Source organism: Perognathus longimembris, chromosome 18, assembly GCF_023159225.1.
Source record: "Perognathus longimembris pacificus isolate PPM17 chromosome 18, ASM2315922v1, whole genome shotgun sequence".
Taxonomy (NCBI): Eukaryota; Metazoa; Chordata; class Mammalia; order Rodentia; family Heteromyidae; genus Perognathus; species Perognathus longimembris.
This window is the reverse complement of record NC_063178.1, coordinates 50,641,186-50,648,854: the sequence shown is the minus strand read 5'-3', so window position 1 is coordinate 50,648,854 and position 7,669 is coordinate 50,641,186. Positions and strand designations below refer to the sequence as shown.

Here is a 7,669-nt window from a genome sequence, read left to right as displayed (position 1 = left end):
ATTGGTTTTGAAAGGCTTTAATGAAATCTGAAATACAACCCTACTTGGATTTCTGTCTTCTCACTTCTCCAGGAATTGGGCAGCTTGTCTGCTTGCTTTGACTTGTCCATTCCAGCTAAGTTGTGCTGTGTGCTTCTTTTTTTGTCTTGAGACCTGGTGACTGAATCCATGACTCTGTGGGCCAGAGAGCTTCTCCAGCACTGAAACCCTTCAAGAAGCATAGCAGCCTGGGATGCTGAGCACCAACCAAGGCCTGTCACGTGGGGATGACAGTGCCTGACTGAGTGGAGGAAGATGGTGAGAGCAGCTTCATTTGCAAGAAGCCAAAGTAGAGGCCAACCAAAGTCCTACAATGGGCACGATGACAAACATACTGTCATGGATCGTAGAAGAAAATTGTCTGCATGGAAGAAAATAGGATAAGGGAACACAGGCAAATGAGGTGAAGGGTACTTAGAATAACAGAGAAAATATATGACCAAAGTGCATTATATGAATATAGGAATGAATCCAGAATCAGGTCACTTTCTGAAAAAGCTAATGAAAAATTAGCTGGGTGACAGTATCTTATGTACATAATCGTAGCTACACAAATGTAAGATTTTTGAGGATCATAGATTGAAGTTCAGGAGACTCTGAACTCTAATAAAGTACCAAAAAGATGGAAGTAGTTTTTGCTCAGGTGGTGAGATTGCTAGCCTTGAGCAAAGAAGGTCAGAAAAATCATCCTGGCCATGAGTTCAAATTAAACGACTTTCAAACAATAGAGAAAGCAAGTTAGGAAAGAAGAAAAATACACCCCACCCCCACACCCCTACACACAAAGAGACACAGAGAGAAAGAGACAGAGAGAGAGAACTCTAAGAAAATAGGAAGACAGGCTCGAAGGATGGAACAAAGAAAAAGAAAATGTACTAAAGGTTATTACTAAAGTGATTTAAAGAAGTGAGCTTATAAATTCCTGCAGTAATAAGGATGAATATGCACTGATGAAAATGAAAGGTAAAAGTAAAAATAAGTTCTTTTGGATGGTCTAGGTCATGCAAAAGTTTCCAGGAGAAAGGATCACAGAGTTGGAAACCAGATGAGCACTACCTAGGCCTGGGTTGGTGAGAGGCTTGGGGAGGCAGTGGGCATGGCTACGGGGGGCATATACCCCAGGTGTCTGCATTACATTCACCCTGGGGCCGCTGTGTCTGCATTAATGTTCTGCTTTGCTCTGGCTTGGTTTAGCAGGAGAGGATTCCAGATGAAAGCCGTGCACCAGAGCAAATTGTGGAGAAACGTTGGGGTCTGCAGGAACAGGAAGCCCTGGGAAGATCCTCATGACTGGGGAGTGCTCTCTGAATGAGGAAATCTCTGGAGAGCCCCTTAGTTCTCCTGAGAGGACTGTACTGAAAGCAGAACTTCTGCTCTGGCCAATGTCCCCATCATCCTGCCTCAGCATAGGCTCTCTCCACAGTGCTCCGGATAACTGAGATATGACCCAGTCCAGGGCCTTGACCACAGGACCATTTTCACAATGATATGAGTTAGGACTTTCATCCTTCCTGATTATGAACTAAACATCTTTTCTTTATTAAATATCCAGGCCCCTGCATTTGAATAGCATAGAAATTTTAGCCCATAGAATGGGTTATGATGCATTGTAGCAAGTCTAAGGCTGTTGAAGTGTAATGGAAAATGTGTGTAGTATGTGAACTCTTTCTCACAAAGGCAAACAGATAACCATCTCAAAGAGATTATATTATATCTGCCAGGAGCCACTCAGGAAGGCAGAGGCTGTGTCATCCTGGCAGTTGGGGGATGAGCCTCAGAATCGTGACGTCACAGAGGAATTCCCAGTGCTCAGACTCCAGGCAGTTGACTGTGGTCTTTGTTGGAGCTGCAGCCATGTCTGCTATCCAGAGCCTTGAAACAGATGAAGACAAATGTTCACTGTGACAAGCACACCCTCCATGCGTGGCTGCCCTGCACCAGGTAGTCTGGAAAACACCTGCTTTGAGGTTCCTCCTAGGGGTGGCCCTGGTCAGGGTTCTGTCTCCTTTCTCCTGACCTTTGCGAACTGCCTCTGACCTTCAGCCCTGTTCATGAAAAGTGACCCCTGTTCACACTGTACAGGGCTGAGGTGAAGACTGTTGTCTTCACATTGTCAGAGAAGACAGAGAGAGGTTCCATGGTCGAGTGTGGAGGAGGCTCTGCCAGTGCCTGAGCAGCGAGCAAAGCTTTCCACACTGTTCAGTGCCATCACCATACCCAACAGAGCCACAGTGCTGCCCAGAGGACCACAGTGCAGCCAGAAAACCTAAGTGCTTCCTCTAGGGGCATCATGTCCTGCTCAGTGTTCCTTCTCATCTGTTCGCTTCCCCAAAACAGAATACTGATATAAATAAAATGGGAATAACATTTCAAGGAGGTTCAGTTGTGTCACGATTAAAAGCAATTTGGAATTGCTTCTTTAAGAATATTCATGGCATGCTATAAAAATGCTTTTCTCAAGTTGACCAATGACATTTGGTCACTTTGTGGTGGCCATCTCCTCAGCCTTGCTCTATCATTTCATCTCCCTTACCAGATTCTTCTCTTTTCCTCTAACAGGTACATTAGATTCTGGCATTGTTCTTTCCCCATCTCTTAGAGAAGAAAAGGTCCAGGACTCTGTTCCTATATCTGACCTCCACAGCTTTTCTGCTTCTGTTAAAAAATCAAATAACCAAGTCCCCTGGGTGTGAGTGATAGAGTCAGGCTGACATTGGGAGTACCATGTGTGGAACTGTGTCCCCATTACACTGGGCACAAAACTACACCATGGTAGAGCCTGTGTGTGGTGTTGTGCGCTGCCGGAGAGACTTCTTCCTGAGGAAGATGCCCAGCTTCACAGACTTGTGTGCCCAGAGGTCAATAGCAGAGCCATGCTCATCCACAACCTAGTGCACATGAGAACAGGCTGGATGAGGAGGAAGTGGCACCTCTTCCTGTTCACTGATGTGATGCTAGTGTCTAATACCAAGTACTTGTGGACCACACACTCTCCTGCCCACCACAATGTGCTCTTCCATTTGTTTCTGCATGGTTTTAGATCTCCTGTTTTTTCTAAGTACACATGCAGCTCCTGTGTTGGCTCCTGCAGAGAGCATTGTCAGGAGTGAAGAAGACCCTGTGGTCTGCTGGCCCATCCCTGTAGTCCCAGCACAGAGTGTCTGAGGCAGGAAGGATCCAGAAGAAGAAACTAGGCTAGACTACATACAAAGGCCCTGTCTCCAAAAGCAAATAAAACAAGCATAATAATAACGGTGATTGGCTTTATCTGAGTTAAATATGACAAAATAATTAGAGTGATTAGAGAGTAATGTGTTCAGTTAACCTGAGCCAACCTTCCTAATCGGTAAGTAACAAACTAAAAAGCCTAAGGCAGTATTCTCACACCTGTAATCCCTACTACTCAGGAGGCTGTGACCGGAGGAATGTCAGTCAAATCCAGGCTGTGCAAGAAGTCCATACAACTTACCTTTAATTCCCCTCCAAAAAGCTGGCAGTAGAGCTCTGTCCCAGGTGATAGAGGTCTAGCCTTGAGAAACAAAGCTCAGAGACAGCTCCCAGGCGCTCAGTACAAACCCTATGACTCTGACAAAAAAAGATAACAAAGTAAGAGTCATGGAGTTTCTTTTTGCAGATATAAGATATGCTTTAGGATAAAGCATATCATTCCACTGCATATCCTGTCTGTGGCCGAATGTGGGGAGAAAGTGGGAAATGGGAATGGGAATTCCAGAAAGTCCTTTGTCTTGAGCTGGCCCCAGGAGAAATTCAGTCACTTTCTGGTAAGACTAACAGATATCAGGTAGTTGTGGATCCACAAAGCTACATGCAAAATTTCCCGAAAAGATGGAAAGTATGATGCAATTTTATCTAGAATTTACTATAAAACAAAAATGTTCTGATATGATTGCTTTCTTGGCTCCTCCCTCAACTTTGACCTTCATAATGACCTTCTATGCACACACTCCACCATGTTCAAATGGGTCAGTATTGCACTGCCTGTACCAGTGGTTTTCAGTAAGATTAGAAAACCTTCTTGGGGGAGGGTGGATGCTCAGTCTGGGGAGGCCAGGTGTTACCTATGTACTGCATCACAGTAATTGAAATTAGTCAGCAAGTATTAGTGAACCCTGCAAGTGTGCTTAGCAATTTTATTTCACACTCCCAACAATTCCCTGTGGAGATAGATTTTACTTCTGTAAATATAACTAGGTCAGCAAACAGCAAAGGGCTTGAATTGCTCTAAAATGGGTTTTACTGATAAAGTACAGGTTAATTTTCCAGCGCACATCTCTAAGCCTGCATGAAGATGGAGAATGGCCCCAGACAGGTTGAAACACATGGATTCACAAAGTGGTGTAATGTGTATCATCCATGGTCTCAAAACCACACCCCTCACTTCCACCTGTGTATTCATTGGGTACATGTTGAGCATGCAGTTCACATTTCCTCTCTTCAGAGACCTCACATGTCCTCAGAAGATTGAGACAAACAAGACAAATAGTTCTCACATTGTCTATTTGTTAATTCTCTGATGAATGCATCTTGGAAAAAATTATCAAAAATGATTGTGAAGGTGGACATATGTGTGTCCGTCTCTGCAGGACTTGTCCGTGGCATATTTCATGGAATGTTCTGGGTTCTTGTTGCTCTGTGGGTACTCTGGATGCAAATTAAAGGAAGCTGATGCAACTCATAGAGAGAAGAGTAGACATTCCCCCAAAACTACTCTTTAGGGAAAACTTAAAATGTGGCTATTAGATCATTTTAAGCTCCATTAGTTTTAAAGCTATTGCACTGTCCAGCCTCCTTGTTGTGTGGTAGATGGCTTTTATTACGTTTCTGCAACATGGCCTCAGTAAACAGGTATTGTGTGTGTATATATAGGCAAGTTAGGGGAAGTCTAAGGTGGGCTTCACTATCCTGGCGAAACACTTTTCAGGACAGCACAGCATTGGAAAGGAGAAGAGCTGTTATTTATGGAAATAAAAAAGAAAAACAAGCAGACATAGAATAAAGTCTGGTGTTTAATAAGATGATAAATATTGGATGGCTAAGTGCCCACTGATTCCACTCATGGTGTTCTCATACACACACACACACACACACACACACTGCCTCCACACAAAAATTCAAATATTAATGTTTAAAGTGATTTGGTTTACAATGCCCAGGTAATAGTTGTAAAAGCTTAATGCATGACTAAAGAAAATATATGCCAGATTGTGAGGAATAATATGTACATACCTTGATTTCCAATCATTTTTTTTTGTTTTACACCTTTTATTCTTACATCAAGTTTGTAAAAACAGAAGCAGGTGACATTTTCACTTAAAAAAGCCTTTTCCTTAGCTGCGGTTTTCTTGATGGAGAGTCCCCAGGTGTGAGAGAAGTAGAAGCTCATCTTGGCGCCAGCATCCGGCCAGTGCCGTCACTGATTCGTGGCATTGTCTCTTCTAGGACACTTGTGACAGACACAATATCAACAGGATTTACATTGGGGTTTTTTTGGTTCCTTTAAAAAAAAAAAGTATGTTCCCAGTTTCTCATTCATACTTTTCTTTGAATATATTGCACAATATTTGATTATTAATAAAAGGTATTTAGGTCTCAGGCAAAAAAATGTTTTTTCTCCTTCCCCTCAGGAGGTGCTAATGAGTATTATTTTCTAAAAGAGGTAAGTGGTTGTCTGTGTGGCCATCCTCAAAGGGAACAAAATAGACAGCTTTACAGGATCCAAGTCTGAAACGACAGCAAACGATCTCCACTATAAATTTTCCAATTCCATGTAACATGCCTGTTGTTGAGATGATTCCTCCAACAATACCACAGTCTTACAAAAAACTGCCAGAGTGGCATATGCTCCTCAGTGACAGTCACCATGAGAGAGCTGAGATCGTATGTTATGAAGATTCCAGAAACTCCATGGCTGCCCGCAGCATGGTTGATGATACACTCCCTGTCTGTGACAGAAAACTGATGTGTTTCTGCTGAAATTTTGTATGTGGCATTTTGTTGGCACAACTGTAATAAAATATTGGAACATCTGGTTGTGATCTACAGCAATTTTTTCAGTTCCATCCAGAGGATTAATGATTACTGGAACAACCTCTCCAAAAGACAGGTGATCTATTCTGTGAGAAAAGTTGTAGGTTGACCAGTGCTGCCAAGTGCGCATACCCTCGAGGATGTGGAATTGCCTTGCCCACAGTTATGTGAAAAGTCCCTGCTACTTTATTAACGTTGAGATGGCCTCGTATTGAAGAATGCGACAAGTCGTCTTCCCTGGGTGGAAGTGCAGTGGATGAGCTTTTGGAAGCACTTTTGAATATCACAACCAGAAGAGAATGTTCTTGTAGCCTGCTCTGAATCAGCTGTAGCATCCTCTGCCACTCTTTTTGCTGTGGTGAAAGTTCAAATATTACTAGTTCATGAATAAGACCATCTGCAGAAGCAACCACTGTTTCTGTTAAATCCAATACATCTGCTCCAACATAATGGCACTTCATGGCAACAGTAATATCTATATTGATTCTCAATTTACTAGAAAAATGTTTGTCTACTTCATATTCATACTTCATCCATGTATCTTGATATACTGAGAATTCCATTATTGTTAGTAAATCCATAGTAGTAAATGCTATCAGAGAAACATTGCACATTGTATCCAACAAAATGTCAATTCTCTCTGGAACTCTGCACTCATTCATCACATGAGAAGAAATACTATGTAATATCACCAATTGTCTTTGAAGAATACTTTAACAAATATATCTGTACCAGGCACCACTCTAAATATTTGCATCCAAGTGTTTAATAGATGCAGTAAACCTGTGCCCCCACTGGCTGAGGTCTCTACATAGCTTTCGGGAACCTTTGGAAAGGTATCCAGTTCTTTCACAAAACTTAAGGTTTTTTTTCCAATTCAGTCGCCTCATCTTCAGGAAAACCATCCTCCTCTTCCTTCATATAGTCATGCTTGTGGTGCGGCCCCAGCCAACCACCATGTTTCTTTCCAATCTTTTTAAAGAAGGAGAATATAACAATACTAGGTGATGATGACAAACACAAATATCACAAACATTCAAATATTATACTCTTATTCATGGTGATTTTATGTATGTATCAATTACCAGATTTTTAAAACATGCAAGGTAGAAAATCTTAGATATGAAATGTAAACATTGGAGAAATTAATCATACAGTGAAATAGCAAAAGAGATACTGATTGGGAGTAACTTAGCTGTCTTACCACTCATCATTAAAGACTTGGTATGGTGTTGATTATTGATCATAACAATGAACAGGATGTTTCCCAGGAAATAATAACACAGCATATTACAGTTCTGAAATTTTTATAAGGAAATGAAACACAGCAATTTTCCCATGTTTTCATTTTTATTGCCAATTTTTATCCTTGCTTACTGAATTGAAAATATCCCATCGATGTTTCTTCATACGATTGAGTGTATATAATGCTATTTTTGTATTTGAACAGCACACCTTGCTCTGTCTGGTGCGATCACTGTGGACACTGAAGGCAATGCAGGTGTGAGCTTGCCTATGCTGAGGTGGCTTGCAGCACACAGTAGAAAATGAGTTTTTCCACGTCAATCCAATGTGTCTTCCA

General features: G+C 41.8%; 1 pseudogene; it reads right to left on the bottom strand.

Moving 5' to 3' along the window:
* Positions 1-5,564: 5,564 nt before the first annotated feature.
* On the bottom strand, positions 5,565-6,977 carry LOC125367134 (annotated as a pseudogene).
* Between the last annotated feature and the right edge of the window lie 692 nt (positions 6,978-7,669).